The 15,784-nt window shown below is 51.7% G+C and overlaps 1 long non-coding RNA gene across 1 annotated transcript; it reads left to right on the top strand.

Moving 5' to 3' along the window:
• Nucleotides 1-207: 207 nt before the first annotated feature.
• On the top strand, nucleotides 208-3,448 carry LOC116270078. The gene is made up of 2 exons (XR_004178021.1): nucleotides 208-506; nucleotides 3,188-3,448. It is a non-coding gene; the product is annotated as an uncharacterized LOC116270078 (long non-coding RNA).
• Nucleotides 3,449-15,784: the final 12,336 nt, after the last annotated feature.

Genomic DNA, 15,784 nt, shown 5'->3' on the forward strand with positions numbered 1-15,784 from the left:
TAAAGTTCCCTTACGGATGCATTTACCTAAGTAACGGCAGTGAATGCGTTTAAAGAAAAATGGAAAGCAAATAACAGAATAAAGTGCCACTGGAAAGGCCAGGTCAAGAGGAGGGGGTGGACAGACCTGTGGGTGGCACTGGCTTTTCGTAACTCAGGAATCAGGAAGTGCAGTTGACACTTGTTTTGTTATGTTTGTTCCGATGGAAAAGGAAGCTGTGGGTGGGGACACATCTGGTGGGAGGGATTTGGGTCCTGCCAGCCTGTCCCTGCAACCCCCCACTCCCGTCCCCTCAAACCTGTTCATGGCTTGCAGCCCTGTGATACCTTGCCACATTCTGTGACAGAATCCGAGATCCAGGTTGAAGTGGGGAAATATATGATGGCTGTCGGGGCAGCTTTCTGTAAGATGCTGCCTGGAGAAGCACGTGATTCCAGACCTTCCTCTCTGCAATAAAATTGAGGTTGACACCTACAGATATGATTGTAACAGGATTTTTAGCTCAGGTGAGTGCAAGCCTCCTCTCCTGGAGCTCTGGCTCATCCCGCCCTACGCTCCCCAGTCCAAGGCTCTCCGGGTGCCTTGGACAGCTTCCCTTGTAGGCGGGGTGGGATTGGAGCAGCTGCTCCAATCTAGGAGTGCTTAGGTGCGGAGCAGTGATTGGCAGGCCAAGCTCCCTCCCTCTAGTTGTAGGTCTGGGGCATGGCTGGCTGTTGCGGTCATCTCGGGCTCCTGGCCCACTGAGCAGCACACACAGAAGCTAAGCCCACTCCTGCCCTCCCCACAAAGGGTCACGGGAGCCACCGCCTGACTTTGAAGCCCACTAACTTGTGGCTGACAAGAGAAAAGGTATTTGGAATTAAGTGAACGGTGGGAGGCCAGGGCAGGCTAGGCCTTGAGATCACAGAGCTGCAGGCACCTTGATTGCAGCTGCCACTGGCCCCTTACTTTCTAAGTAAGTTCCTTACTTTCTAGGGTTCTGCAGTGGGCAGAGCAGGGACTACTATTATTATTTCATAACGCTTCATCCTGGCTTATTTCTAGCCCCTCAAATGGTGTCCACACAGGGTTAAACTGCCAAGGTGCCCCTGGCTTGTGGTGACTCTGGGGAGGCAGTGGTGCCCGTCACTGGCGCTAGGGAATCTTCTCTGACTTCCCTTTTCCTCCATCTCCTCCCCAGGGCCCGGCTTTGCCGCACTCTTCATTTTCCTCCCCCCTGTTCTGGACTTGTGGGTGCCCCCAGAGCAAATTCTTGGGGATCCATGCCCAGCAGGTCTAGGGGGCGCTCAGGGGCTTGCATTTTTGTCAGGCTCCCTGGTGGTCTGGGACCACATTTGGAAAACCCAGGCCCCCCAGTTGTTGACTAGCAGACGAGGGGCTGTACTTAGGGGCCATTGTCCAGCGTTTAATGCAGAGTGACTGGAGAAATGGGAGGACCAGACCCTGTGACGGGAGTGGGGGTAGGGGGCACAAGAGAGGCTGCCACCCTCCAGAATCTCCTGGTTCACACCAGTGCCTGCGAGAGACCCCTGGGACCTTGTGAAAGCACAGGTGACTGGTTGCACCCCAGGGGTTCAGATTCCCAGGACTGGCCAGGTCAGAGAATCCGAATTTCTGACAAGTTCCTGGGCAAGGTCAATGCTGCCGGCAAGGAGGACCACACTTTGAGAACCACAGGTGGACGCCGGCAGCTGCAGACCCGGCTAGGATCAGGGCAGAGGCCACGCCCTCCCCATTCCTCCAGAGATGCCTCAGCCCTTGGAGGAATGGGCAGGACCTAAACAGGAACCGCATGATGATGTCGACGTGGCATCTGCGTGGGAGCACTGCTGCTTGTCCACGCTGAGTGCAGCTTCCAGGACCACCCGCAACACACACAGCCCTGCAAAGCGGGAGCTCATGTGCCCCTCATTTTACAGGCAAGAAAGCTGAGGCTCAGAGGGGGCAAGTGACCTGCATAAGGCCACACAGCCAGCAAGTCAGGGAACGGGCGGCCAAACCCAGACCTGCCCAGTTTCATGTTCACGCCATGAGGGGTCCAGCAGCTATGGTGTCGCTTCTGGTTACCTAGTCCCCATCATTTAGAGGGGAAGGACGTGGAGAAATAGGAGTATGTGTGGCAGGAAGAGACTGGGGGAGAGAAAGGGGCCCAGGAATCGGGTGTGAGTGTGGCACTGAGCAGCAACCCAAAGTCACGCGGTGGTCACGCTCAAGGTCATGCTTAAGGTCATGGGTTCACCCCAGGGATCCCGCCCTCACTGGAGCTGAAGCAGGCCCCTCCCCCAGGCTTTAGGGGTCTCCTTTGGCCAGGTGATCCCCTCCCCGTCACCACCCCAGGGCACACAATGACACCCGATATTCCACTAAACAGGACCCTTCAGGGTGGAGGTGGGGCAGGAGGGTGGTGGGAGGTCACAGTACTCAGCCTTTGCTCCCGTGGGCCCAGCACCCCTGGGTGGACCTAGAGAGGCTCTGGGCACCCAGGTCTCAGGCTTGACCTCAGAGCAGAGCTTTGGGCACCTCTTCTTCCACATCCACACCTGCTCTGTGCACACCCGCCCCGGGTTCTGGGTCTGGCAGCATTCTTGGGCTGACTGTGGAGGGGCTTTGCTGGGCTTGGCAGGTGGGCAGCAGAATGGGTAGCTGCAGAGAAGAGGGCAGGGGGTGGCCTGAGGGTGGCCGGAGCAGTTCGGGAAGAGCACTGGCACACGAGTCTCCTTTTGGGGGGCTCAGCTTCTCTTTCTGTAAAGGGAAGGGAAGAGGCCGAGTATCCTGAGGGACACTGGTGGTCTGATGGGGTGGGGATGCGGTGGGAAGGGGCCTGGCCTGCCCCGGTCTCCAGCCTGTGTCCCAAACCCACCTCCCCTTGGAAGTGGTCCTGGGAGTCTCCAGCACCTGGTTCTGGCTGGGCTGAGAGAGGCTGTGTCTGCTGCACCTGGAGTTGCAGGGCCAGCCGCGGTCTGAGCACGTGGACCCCTTGAAGCACAGAGGCTGATGCATGGCGAGTGCTCATGAAACGCCACCTGCGTGTGATTATTAGTCATAAAATGTCTTAGAAGCTGGAGGGACTGAGGAGGGCCTTCTAAGCATGACAGTTGTCTGTCTAGGTTGGGGTCTTTTTCATCAGGAGGGACCTGGGAGCCAGGTGCCCTCTGCTCACAGCTGGTAATGCAAGGTGCCTTTCCAGGCACTGAGGACTCTCCACAACCCGCTATGTATTTATCTCACAGGATGTGCCTCTGTGATCACCTGCAACCTCCATGTGAAAGCATCAGCCAGGGGTTCAAGAACTTCCCTCTGGAGTCTCACACTCCCAGCGTGGCACCTGGCAGGGAACAGATTCTCTCCAAACCTTTGTCAATGAATTAAGGACGACATCACTAGAATCCAGCCCTCTTTTATTTTTTATTTTTATTTTTATTTATTTATTTTTTTGAGACGGAGTCTGGCTCTGTCGCCCAGGCTGGAGTGCAGTGGCCGGATCTCAGCTCACTGTAAGCTCCGCCTCCCGGGTTTACGCCATTCTCCTGCCTCAGCCTCCCGAGTAGCTGGGACTACAGGCGCCCACCACCTCGCCTGGCTAGTTTTTTGTATTTTTTAGTAGAGACGGGGTTTCACCGTGCTAGCCAGGATGGTCTCGATCTCCTGACCTCGTGATCTGCCCGTCTCAGCCTCCCAAAGTGCTGGGATTACAGGCTTGAGCCACCGCGCCCGGCCCCCTCTTTTATTTTTTATTTTTATTTTTTAAGACAGAGTCTCGCTCTGTCGCCGAGGCTGGAGTGCGGTGGCACAGTCGCAGCTCCCTGCAAGCTCTGCCTCCCCGGTTCATGTGATTCTCCTGCCTCAGCCTCCTGAGTAGCTGGGATTACAGGCACCCATCACCACACCTGGCTAATTTTTATGTGTGTTTTTAGTACAGACAGGGTTTCAGCATGTTGGCCAGACTGCTCTTGAACTCCTGACCTCAGGTGATCCGCCTGCCTCGGCCTCCCAAAGCGTTGGGATTACAGGCGTGAGCCACCACTCCTAGCCCCATCCCCATTTTATAGACAAGGATACCAAGGCTCAGAGAGGGGAAGCTACTTGCCAAGGACACACAGGAGACCAGTGGGCAGGACCTCTGGTTTGTCCGGGAGGCCACTGGGCCTCTTCCCAGAGCCTTCGGCCTCTGCTTGGTGAGCCAGGATTTTACACCCGCCGTGGACCCAGTGGGCTGAGAGGACACGGGCTGGGGTGTCGGAAGCTGCAGAGCTGATCCCTCCTGCTTGGCTGGAGGCTTGCAGACCCGGCAGGCAGGCTCGGGAGGCAGCGGGCGACCTGAAAATGCACTCACTACCACAGGCTCAAGAGTGACAGTGCCTGTCAGGGACCGGGAGGCAAGGCTTGTCTTTTCTTGCTGTTTTATTGCCTTCAAAGTCTGGACCAAGTGGTTTCTGGATGGAGTCACAGTAACCTCACATCTATTCAAGCAATTCGTTCATTCCTGCATTTAGCAAAATACTCACAAAACAAGGAAGAACATCTTGGCGGTGCCGCTGATCCCCCCGTTTGTCTGCAAATTAAAAAAGCGTGATTCCATTGATCTCCTGTTTATTGAGCACCTACTACATGCTAGGTCGGATGGTCTGGTTCAACCCCCACAACCCCACAGCTGCTGTCTGTTTCGTATCTTGTGTTTTTCACTTGACCGTTTATCGTGTGCATTTTCTCGTGTACCAAAGGCGCTTGTGAGAGATGGTGTCTGGGGAATGGGTATCTCAGGGGTCTACCCCCTGGCTTACCTCTTCCCAAATCAGGGTTCCTCTGCATCACCTCCTCTCTGTCCAGCTCCTCCTTCAGGGCCTAGCTCAATTCTACCTCCTCCACAAAGCCCTCCATTCCCTCCCCTCCTGGCCAGTGTTGTCTCCTGTGCAGCCACTAGCTCTCTGCCTGGCCTCACCCGGGTCTCCTATCCCTCCTCTTTCATGGAGCGATGCCTTTTCTCTTCCTCTATACACATCAGGTCTGAGCTCAAAGTCACCTTGTCAAAGGCCCTCCCAGGACCACCCTGTGTGATTATCCTGTGGATTTGTTCCTGCGTTTGTCCCTGAGCCCACAGAGTCTGGTCGTTTGGTAGAAGGACTCCTGCAGAAGGTGCTGGATAAACACTGGAAGATCTAGCAATAAAAATAAAAGAAAGACTGGGCGTGGTGGCTCAGGCCTGTAATCCCAGAACTTTGGGAGGCCGAGGTGGGCAGATCATCTGAGGTCAGGAGTTCGAGACTAACCTGGCCAACATGGCAAAACCCCGTCTCTACTAAAAATACAAAAATTAGCCAGGCATGGTGGCATGTGCCTGTAATCCCAGCTACTCAGGAGGCTGAGGCAGGAGAATCGCTTGAACCTGGGAGGCGGAGGTTGCAGTGAGCTGAGACCGAACCACTGCACTCCAGCCTGGACGACAGAGTGAGACTCTATCTCAAAAATAATAAAATAAAATAAAATAAAGCATACTCAGTTAAATATGAATGTCAGATAAGTACCAAATAACTGGTGAGTATAAATGTATCCCAAATATGGAATGGAATACACATACTAAACATTTGTTTCTTTTTATCTCAAATTCAAATGACACCCAGCATCTTGAATTTAATCTGGCAACTCCACCACCTCCTACCCTCTTTGCCCCTTGTCAGGCAAGCTCAATAGCTAGGCCGAGAGCTGCTGAGGGCGGGGGCCTTGTCTGTCTAGGCGACTGCTACATGTGTGCCCGGCCCTCAGCAGGGAATCTGACATGAAGCACATGCTGGATAAATAAGTACCTGTTGCTGGAGCAAGTGATGGGTTCCCAGCCCTCACTGAGGAATTGAGGGGAATCCACCTCAGCCCAGCCAGGTGGAATCGTCGGGAACAGAGTGTACCTCAATTTCTGCAAAGACCAATGCAAATTAGAAGACGACTGAGATGCAGGCTGTTTGATCCAAGAGATGCCTTTTAATTATCGTAAAACAGCTGTGACTTACTGAGCACCTACTGTGTACCTGGCCTCACACTGTTCTCATACACAGCAGCTCCACGGGGAAGGCATTCTCACTGAGATTCAGAGAGGGGCAGACCTGGCCTCGGGTCGCACAACTGGGAACCGGACACAGGGCTCTCTCCAGTCAGCTCGGGTGCTGCTGGCCCCAGCACCACTCCCCCGTGGCGTAGACCAGGGCCTCCGAGGTTGCTTTAAACAAGGTGCTTTGAGAATGGTGCACGTACTATGCGGACGCTCGTGTGTGCCCCTGAAGTTTTTGAGCAAGCCACTCTCTCATCAATCTTGATTATGCAGTTCATTTATTCAGTGAAGTCCAGGTTCCCATTCACATTTGGTGCACGGGAGAACCCCCCTGCTCAGGAATTCTGAATTAAGGAGGCTTTGAATGAATGAGGCGCTACTGAACTTAAATTCCAGATGGGGCAGGGAGGGGCCGGGTACTGGTGAGCAGCACGGGCTGGGCAGGTAGATGGGGCAGGGGTTCCAATCCAGCCCCTCCCGTTTCTCAGCTCTGTGACTTTGGAAAAAATCACTTTCTCCAGCCCTCAATTTCGCCATCTCTAAAGAGGGGGCTAAATGAATTCAGACACCCCAAGGCCCCACGTAGTGCTAATGACTGAGACACGCTGGTGTTGAAGGTGACTGGGAACAGGGTGGGGTCCCATTTTCCCTGGGGTAACCTGGCCCTGTATCCGAGGTGCCCGTGGCATCTCTGCCAGCTGCCCTGGTTTCTGACTCGCCCCAGGGAGCTGCTGCACAGGGGAAACTACCCTTCTGGCCTGGGGCACAATGGCCAAGGTCAGCCAAAGGCTGGGCCTCTTGAGACCTGCCTTCCAGGCTGCAGGCCTGCTGTCGGGGCTGCTGTGTGCGTGTGTGTGTGAGAGAGATGAGGAGGTATGGGCTGCGCTCTGCACAAAGGTGGGGGTGGGGTGGGCTCACATATTTTAGGTTCATCACCTGGCTGGGGAAATGGCTGCCCTTGCTCCAGAAAGGTGGCTCTGTTCCCAAATTGTCATTGCTGTCCCTCACATGTGCTTGGAATAACATTGTAACTCCCCCAGGCTCCAAAGGCCCCATAAACTGGCTCCTACCCGAGGCGCTGGCTTCTGCCTTACCCCAGCCCTGGGGTCACCCGCAAACACCCCAAGCCCTTTCCCCCCTTGCAGGCCTTGGCCTGGGCTGAGCTGGCCAACAGAACTCCCTCTCCCCTCCGCGGCATCCCTCTCTTGCTCTGCCTTCTCCACGAGGCCTTTGTGAACATTCTGTGGACACAGGCTCTCCCGTGAGTCTCTCGCTCGTGTTTGCTTCCCCCCCGCCCCCGAGCCAGGGTAGAGGCTCCTGCACGCTGAGTCCTTATCTGTGTTGCGCCGACCCCAGTGCCTAGGCAGGGCTTGGGCCCCAAGCCCCCTCCGGATCTGTTGAAAGAAGAGGTCAGAGGACTTCATCATCTAAACCCCATTTGCGTTGAGAGAGCCATTCTTACTGCCACACATCCATGCATTCATCTGTTCATTCAACAGAGAGCACCAGGCCCTGGGCGATTCAGGATTGAAAGAGACACTGGCCCCTGCCCTTGTGAATCCCTTTCTAGCCAGGTGTGTGTGTGGAGCTGGGGAGTGAGGCCAGCGCTGAGCAGGTGAGACCCAAAACCCAAACACCACCTGGCGAGTCCTCTGTATTCTCCCACACAGTCCCCCTTTTTGGATGTTAAGAGATTAATATATGCAAATACCCTTTTCCTATGGTGGTTTTAGCCTTGCACTCTGTGGATTAAGTTACTTGATTTAAATACATCTTCCCCCCACCAACATATACATGTATAAATCCTAAACACTAAATAAAATCCCCTCATTTCCCGTGTGCTGTGGAGCTTCTAATCCCAAGTCCTGTGGGCATTTCAGCAGTTAAGATGGTTCATGGGGGTTGTGGAGATTTTATTTGGAATATCAAATACCTGTCCCTTAATGGAGTTTGCTAATACCAGCCAGAGGGGGCCAAGGGAGAAGCTGGAGCTGGAGAGGTGGTGGGAGGAGCTTCTGGAAGGAAAGAGGCCTGTTAGCAAGTGAGGAAGGGTTTGGACCCGATGAGGGTGGTTGCATAGCCAGACTGGAGGGGACACCTGGGTTTGGACGCATGGGAGGGCTGGGCAGGACAGTGGATTCATTAGAAAACAATCAAGGAGACTGGGTGTGGTGGCTCACACCTGTAATCCCAGCACTTTGGGAGGCTGAGGCAGGAGGATCGCTTCAGCCCTGGAGTTTATGAAACCAGCCTGGGCTACACGGTGAAAGCTTGTCTCTAGGACAAGTAAAAATGTAAAAATGGGCTGGGCATGGTGGTGTGCACCTGTGGCCCCAGCTACTCGGGAGGCTGAGGCATGAGGATTGCCTGAGCCTGGTAGGTAAAGGCTGCAGTGAGCCGTGATTGCACCACTCCACTCCAGCCTGGGAGACAGCATGAGACTCTGTCTGAAAAAAAAAGAGAGAAAGGGAGAAAGGGAGAGAGGAAGGAAGGAAGGAAGGAGAAAGAAGAAAGGAAGGAAAGAAAAGAAAGAAAGAGAGAGAGAGAAAGAGAGAGAGAAAGAGAGAAAGAAAGAAAACTATCAAGGAGTGTTTGGGGACAAATGTGAATCCTGCCAAACTCAGACCTCAGCCTTCCGGCCAAGCAGGAGAGCTCTGGAACCCGAGGATCACCTGGCAGGTCACCTGCACTTCTGCAGTTGAGGGACAGAGCCCAGGGCTGGCCTTTGAGTGCCTGACTAGCAGGTGCATGGTGGAGATTCACCCACCCTCCCCTGAAATTGGATGGCCCAGGAATGCCCCCATGCTGTGCCTGGCACCCTCCGGACCTTCCCTTTCTTCCCCCAGGAAGAGCACCCCTCCTTGGAGTGTTGGCACAGAGGCCACCTTTCGTGTAAGTGTACCCGGAGCAAACCCAGCCCCGCACCGCACTCCCACCCCTTACTGGCCCCCCGCCTTGTTCCGTGGCACTAGGCTCCCGCAAGCAAACGTGATGATTTACTTTCTGTGCTCTGTCCTGCTTCCTGTCTTCTCCCCCACCTACTCCCACCCAGACCCGTCACCTGAGTGTCAGCTCCTTGAGGCCAGGGTCTGGTTCTGCTCTGTTCACTGATGCCTCCCCAGCGCCTGGTCCAGGCGCGGCACGCAGTGGACACTCAGGAAATAATTTTGTTGACTGCACGAACTCCACACATATCACCCAAATCCCTCCCCACCCCTAGCCAGGGTCTGGCCGGGAGCTGGCACACACAGGGAATTATGGTCTGCAGAACCAGTAAACCACCAAAGACCCAAGACAATCTGGCAAGTCCTTATTGCATACTTGTCAAACTGAGTCCTGGATTCCAGGGCCTGTGGAAAGGAGGAAGACCCAGCCTGGTGGAAGGGGGGCCCCCAGCACCTACACTCTGCCCTTCCTGCCTCACCCCTGCTTCACCAAAGGCCTCCCCCGGGAGGTGGCGCCGTAACAGAGGTGCGAGTGAAATTAGGGAGCTGGTCTTGAGAAGATCTGGGACACAGCTTCCTTTGGTATCGTATTTAACCAAAGTGCCGGACCCCTGGGCTTGCTGTTTGCTTGTGTGTCTCTTTCCATCCATTTACTCTCTATCTGTGACTTTGTATGTAAGTGTGATGGCTCACGCCTGTAATCCCAGCACTTTGGGAGGCCGAGGCAGGCGGACCACCTGAGGTCTGGAGTTTGAGACCAGCCTGGGCAACATGGCGAGACCCTGTCTCTACGAAAAAATAGCTGAGTATTGAGAGGTGACAACATGCTAGCAGCCCTCACTCTCGGTGCCTCCTCGGCATTGGCGTCCACTCTGGTGGCACTTGAGGAGCCCTTCAGCCTGCCATGGTACTGTGGGAGACCCTCTCTGGGCTGGCCGAGGCCGGAGCCGGCTCCCTTTGCTTGCAGGGAGGTGTGGAGGGAGAGGTGCGGGCGGGAACCGGGGCTGCGCGTGGCTCTCTCGCGCCAGCGCGAGTTCCGGGTGAGCGTGGGCTCCTCGGGCCCACGCACTCGGCCCTGGGCAGTGAGGGGCTTAGCACGCGGGCCAGCAGCTGCAGAAGGTGCGCCGGGTCCCCCAGGCCTCGGCTACCTCCACATGGGGCAGGGCTCGGGACCTGCAGCCCGCTGTGTCCGAGCCGCCCCTCAGCGATGGGCTCCTGTGCCCCCCGACCACTCCCCGGTTCCGTGGCGCCCGGTCCCATCGACTGCCCAAGGACTGAGGAGTGCAAGCGTGGCTCGGGAGTGGCGGGCAGCTCTGCCTGCAGCCCCAGTGCAGGATCCATTACATGAAGCCAGCTGGGCTCCTGGGTCTGATGGGAACTTGGAGAACCTTTATGTCTAGCGAAGGGATTGTAGATACGCCAATCGGCACTCTGCCTCTAACTCAAGATTTGTAAATACACCAGTCAGTACTCGGTATCTAGCTAACCTTGTGGGGACTTGGAGAATTTTTCTGTCTGGCACTCTGTGTCTAGCTAAAGGATTGTAAAGGCACCAATCAGCACTCTGTGTCTAGCTCAGGGTTTGTAAATACACCAATCAGTACTCTGTGTCTAGCTAACCTAGTGGGGACTTAGAGAACTTTTCTGTCCAGCACTCTGTATCTAGCTGAAGGATTGTAAACGCACCAATCAGCACTTTGTGTCTAGCTCAGGGATTGTAAACGCACCAATCAGCACTCTGTCAAAATGGACCAATCAGCTCTCTGTAAAATGAACCAATCAGCAGGATATGGGTGGGGCTGGATAAGGGAATAAAAGTAGGCTGCGTGCGCTAGCTAGCGACAACCTGCTCTGGTGTATTTCTGTAGAGTGCGAGCTTTGCTCTTTTGTTGTTTATTATAAATCTTGTTGCTGTTCACTCTTTGGCTCCATGCTTTTTTTAAGAGCTGTAATACCACAGAGGTCTGCAGCTTTCCTCATAAAGCCAGCGAGACCACAAACCCACCAGCAGGAAGAAATTCTGAGCATGTCCCAACATGAGAAGGAACAAACGCCGGGCACACCATCTTTATATCTAAGAACTGTTAACACTCGCCACGAGGGTGTGTAACTTCATTATTGAATTCAGTGAGACCAAGAATGCACCAATTCTGGACACAGTATGGTGGTACCAGTGTGCTTGTGGTCCCAGCCTGGGCAACATAGTGAGATAACATCTCTTTAACATTTAAATACAGAGGAAGGAAAAAACTACTTAAATACTTCTATCTCTAGCTACAATAATCTTTAAGAATATGTGTAAAGTAGGCTAGGTGCGGTGGCTCATGCCTGTAATCCCATTGCTTTGGGAGGTTGAGGATCACTTGAGGTCAGGAGTGGGAGACCACAGTGGTTAACAGGGTGAAACACCGTATACTAAAAACACAAAAATTAGGCGGGCGTGGTGGCACGCACATGTAAACCCAGCTACTCGGGAGGCTGAGGAGGGAGGATTGCTTGAAGCTGGGAGGTCGAGGTTGTAGTGCGCTGAATGCCCCACTGCCTGGGTGACACGGTGAGACCTTGTCTTAAATGAATAAAGTGCAAGTCTGCATTTGGTTTCTCTGTACTTCCTTTCCTATGCTCTTTGCATTATTTAACGTTTGCTCAAATGATCACAAGACACACTCCTAACCTTCCATAGTTAACTTAGAGTTTACATGGGGCCACTGGATCAAATGTGGGAAGCTGCAGCAGCACGGGCCCATCGACTGCTGCCTTGGGCCCTTCACACCACCGTTGTTGTGTGTATGTAATTCCTGCTTTAGATAATGCTATATGTGTTACAGAAATTAAGAGGAAAAAATGATATTTTCTTTTTACCCAGATATTTGTCTTTTTTTTTTTTTTTTTTTTTTTTTTTTTGCAACAGAGTCTTGCTCTGTTGTTCAGGCGAGAGTCCAGTGGTGCAATCTCGGCTCACTACAACCTCCATCTACCGGGTTCAAGCAATTCTCCTACTTCAGCCTTTCGAGTGGCTGGGATTATAAGGTGCCCGCCGCCACTCCTGGGTAATTTTTTGTATTTTTAATAGAGACAGGGTTTCACCATGTTGGCCGGGCTGGTCTTGAACTCGTGACCCCAGATGATCTGCTGCCTCAGCCTCCCAAAGAGGTGGGATTATAGGCGTGAGCCACCACACCTGGCCTACTTTGCATTTATTCTTAAAGGATATTTTTGCTGGATATATAATTATTGGATCGAAGTATTTTTTTCTTCCTCTTTATAGTATTTAATTTTTTAAAGAGGTGGCATCTCACTATGTTGCCCAGGCTGGTCTGAAACTCCCCATCTAAAGTGATCCGCCTGCCTCAGCCTCCCAAAGTACTGGGATTACAGGTATGACCCACCATGTCCAGCCTCTTTTTTTTTTTTGAGATGGAGTCTCGCTCTGTTGCCCAGGTTGGAATGCAGTGGCTCAATCTCGGTTCACTGCAAGCTCCGCCTCCCAAGTTCACGCCATTCTCCTGCCTCTGCCTCCTGAGTAACTGGGACTACAGGTGCCCACCACCATGCCAGGCTAATTTTTGTATTTTTAGCAGAGACGGGATTTCACCTTGTTAGCCAGGATGGTCTTGATCTCCTGACCTCGTGATCCACCCGCCTGGGCTTCCCAAAGTGCTGAGATCACAGGCATGAGTCACCGTGCCCGGCCTAGACTCTTCTTTAAAAAAAAAAAAAAAAAAAAATTCTTGGCCGGGCGTGGTGGTGCACGCCTGTAATGCCAGCTACTTGGGAGGCTGAGGCAGGAGAATCGCTTGAACCCGGGAGGTGGAGGTTGCAGTAAGTCGAGATTGCGCCACTGCACTCCAGCATGGGCAACAGAGTGAGACTCCCTGTCAAAAACAACAACAAAAACCTCTTATTTTGAAATAATTATAGATTTAGAGAAAGTTCCAAAAACCGTACAGGGAGCTCTGGGCAACCTCAGCTAGTCTCCCCCGGTGGTATATCTTACATAACAGTATAATATCAAAACCAGGAAATTGACATTGGTACGATGTGTATATAATTGCATGCTGTTTTCTCACCCATTTAGAGTTGTGTAGCTACTGTGGCAATCAAGGTGCAGAACTACCCCATCACCACAAAGACCTCCCCAATTGCCCCTCTGTAGCCACACCTGCCCCCTGCCCCCTACCCGATCTGTGGCCTAGCATCCACTCATCTGTTCCCTATGATTTTGTCTTTTCCAGGAAGATATGTAAATGAAAACACACAGTGTGTGATATTTTCAGAATGGCTTTTTTCTTTTTTTTTCTTGAGACAGTCTCACTCTGTCTCCCAGGCTGGAGTGCAGCAGCATGATCACGGCTCACTGCAGGCTCCAACTTCTCTGACTCAAGCAGTCCTCCTGCCACAGCCTCCTGAGTAGTTGGGACTACAGGCTTGCACCACCATGCCCAGCTAATATTTTTTCTTTCCTTCTTTTCTTAAATCCAAATACTTCTGAATACTTTTTAAAATTTTTTAGAGACAGGATCTCGCTATGTTGCCCATGCTGGTCTCAAATTTCTGGACTTAAGCCATCCCCCTGCCTCAGCCTCCCAAAGTGTTGGGATTACAGGCATGAGCCACCACACCCAGCCAGACTAGCTTTTTTACTCAGGGTAATGCCATTGAGATCTATTCAAGTTGCTGTGTGTGCTCCTTTTTTTTTTTTTTATTTCTTGAGATGGAGTCTCGCTCTGTTGCCCAGGCTGGAGAGCAGTGGCATGATCTTGGCTCAGTGCAACCTCCACCTCCTCGGTTCAAGTGATTCTCTTGCCTCAGCCTCCCAAACAACTGGGACTATAGGTGTGTGCCACCCCGCCCAGCTAATTTTTTGTGTGTGTTTTTAGTAGAGATGGGGTTTCACCGTGTTAGCCAGGATGGTCTCGATTTCCTGACCTCGTGATCTACCTGCTTAGGCCTCCCAAGTGTGTTCCTTTTTATTGCTGAGTAATATTCCATGGTTTGTTTAACCATTTACCTACTGAAGGGCATTTTGGTTGTCTTCCAGTTTTTTGGCTCTAACACATGTGGATGTAACTTTTCTTTTCTTTGGGGTAAATGCCCAGGAAGAAGATTGTTGGGTTATATGGTAAGTGTATGTTTAGTTTCTTTTTTTTTTTTTTTTTTTTTTTTTTGAGATGGAGTCTCGCAATCTTGGCTGACTGCAAGCTCTGCCTCCTGGGTTCATGCCGTTTTCCTGCCTCAGCCTACTGAGTAGCTGGGACTACAGGCACCTGCCACCATGCCTCGCTAATTTTTTGTATTTTTCAGTAGAGATGGGGTTTCACTGTGTTAGCCAGGACGGTCTCGATCTCCTGACCTTGTGATCTGCCCCACCTCGGCCTCCCAAAGTGCTGGGATTACAGGCATGAGCCACTGGGCCTGGCCAGTGTATGTTTAGTTTTTTTTAAGGCACTACCAAATGATTTTCCAGACTGACTGTGATGTATTCCATTCCTCACAGCAATGTATGAGTGACTCAGTTTCTCCGTGTCCTCACCAGCATTTGGTGTTATCACTTTTTTTTTTTAAATTTTTTTTAGCGGTTCTATTATAACGGGCATGCGGTGATGTCTCACTGTGGTCTTAACTTTCTTTTCCCTAGTGGCTGGTTGAACATCTTATATGCCTATTTGCCGTCTGTATAACTTCTTTGATGAAATGTCTCTTCTCACGTTTTGCACATTTTCTAGTTGGATTATTCGTAGTTTTTACTGTTGAGTTTTGAGAAGTCTTTATATAATATAGATACAAGTTCTTTGTTGGGTGATTTGTTAGGTAATTTGCAAATTACCTAATCTGCAGCTTCTCTTTTCACCTCTTATCAGGGTGTTTGGCAGAGCAAAAGTTTTCAATTTTGATGAAGTCCATTTTATCAATTTTTTCCTATGTGGATTATGCTTTTGTGTTAAACCTGAGGACTCTGCCTAGCCCTTGATACTAACGATTTTCTCCTATGCTTTTTTTCTGAAAATTTTATAATTTTACATTTTGTATTTCAGTCCTCCATCTATCCTGAGTTAACTTTGCATAAGGTGTGAGGCTTAGTTCGAGGGTCAATTTTTTTTTTTTTTTGCCTGTAGCTGTCTGATTGCTCCAGCACCAGTTGTTTGAAGAGGCGTCTTCCTCCATTGACTTGCATTCGCACCTTTGTGAAATATCGGTTGAATGTATCTGTGTGGGTCTTTTTCTGGTCTGTTCTGTTCCACTGGTCTCGGTGTCCTGCCACGAATACCCCAAAGTCTCAATTATCGTAGCTACGTAATGTTTTAAAATCAGGTAGAGTGACTTCTCCCACTTTAGTAATATTTTCCAAAATTGTTTTAGGTTTTTTGTTGTTGGTGGTTTTTTTTTTTTTTTTTTAAAGACAGGGTTTCGCTCTTGTTGCCCAGGCTGGAGTGCAGTGGTGTGATCTCGGCTCACTGCAACCTCTTCCTCCCAGGTTCAAGCAATTCTCCTGTCTCAGCCTCCTGAGTAGCTGGGATTACAGGTATGTGCCACCATGCTCAGCTAATTTTTGTATTTTTAGTAGAGAACGGGTTTCACCATGTTGGCCAGGCTGATCTCAAACTCCTAACCTCAAGTGATCCACCCGCCTCAGCCTCTCAAAGTGCTGGGATTACAGGCATGAGCCACCGTTCTCGGCCGTGGGACTTCTTACTTCTTCGTTTCTGATCTGTGGGCCTTTTATTTCCTTTTCTTGCCTTACTGCTCTGGCTAGAATTTCCAGCATTAAACTTAGATTGTGAGAGTGGACCTCTTTACC

Source organism: Papio anubis, chromosome 13 (assembly GCF_008728515.1).
Source record: "Papio anubis isolate 15944 chromosome 13, Panubis1.0, whole genome shotgun sequence".
In the NCBI taxonomy this organism is placed as follows: Eukaryota; Metazoa; Chordata; class Mammalia; order Primates; family Cercopithecidae; genus Papio; species Papio anubis.